Source organism: Penaeus monodon, chromosome 34, assembly GCF_015228065.2.
Source record: "Penaeus monodon isolate SGIC_2016 chromosome 34, NSTDA_Pmon_1, whole genome shotgun sequence".
NCBI lineage: Eukaryota > Metazoa > Arthropoda > Malacostraca > Decapoda > Penaeidae > Penaeus > Penaeus monodon.
Window position 1 is genome coordinate 17,603,490 of NC_051419.1, and position 418 is coordinate 17,603,907.

The following is a 418-nucleotide window of genomic DNA, read 5'->3' on the forward strand; positions in this document are numbered from 1 at the left end:
CACCCAAAAGAACACGAGAAAACAAATAAAAAAGGAATTAATGGGTACAAAAAATAACAAAAGACGAAAATAAACATAAAAAACAAGAGAACGACAGAGAAAAAAAAAAACAAAAAAAAGAAAGAAAAAAAACCAAAACATATAACATAAAAACATAGAACAAGAAACAAAAGACAGAATATGAAGACATAGAAGATACAAGAAAAAGAGAGATAAAAGATGGAACAAAAGAAAAAGAGAAAGACAAGAAAACTACAAGAAACAGAAATAAAAGTAGGAAAATTAATAAAAGATACCCAAAAAACAAATAACAAAGGAAATAGATGGAGAAAATGATAAAATACAAAAAAAGAAGAGAAAAAGAGATATAAAAAGAATAAACAGTGAAGGGAAAAAGAGAAACAAAAGAGACATAGAA

General features: G+C 25.1%; 1 protein-coding gene across 1 annotated transcript in view; it reads right to left on the minus strand.

Annotated features, from left to right (window-relative positions):
- The window catches only part of LOC119594840 (SHC SH2 domain-binding protein 1-like), a 79,152-nt gene that overhangs the window by 76,436 nt on the left and 2,298 nt on the right, over positions 1–418 (minus strand). The window lies entirely within an intron of this gene.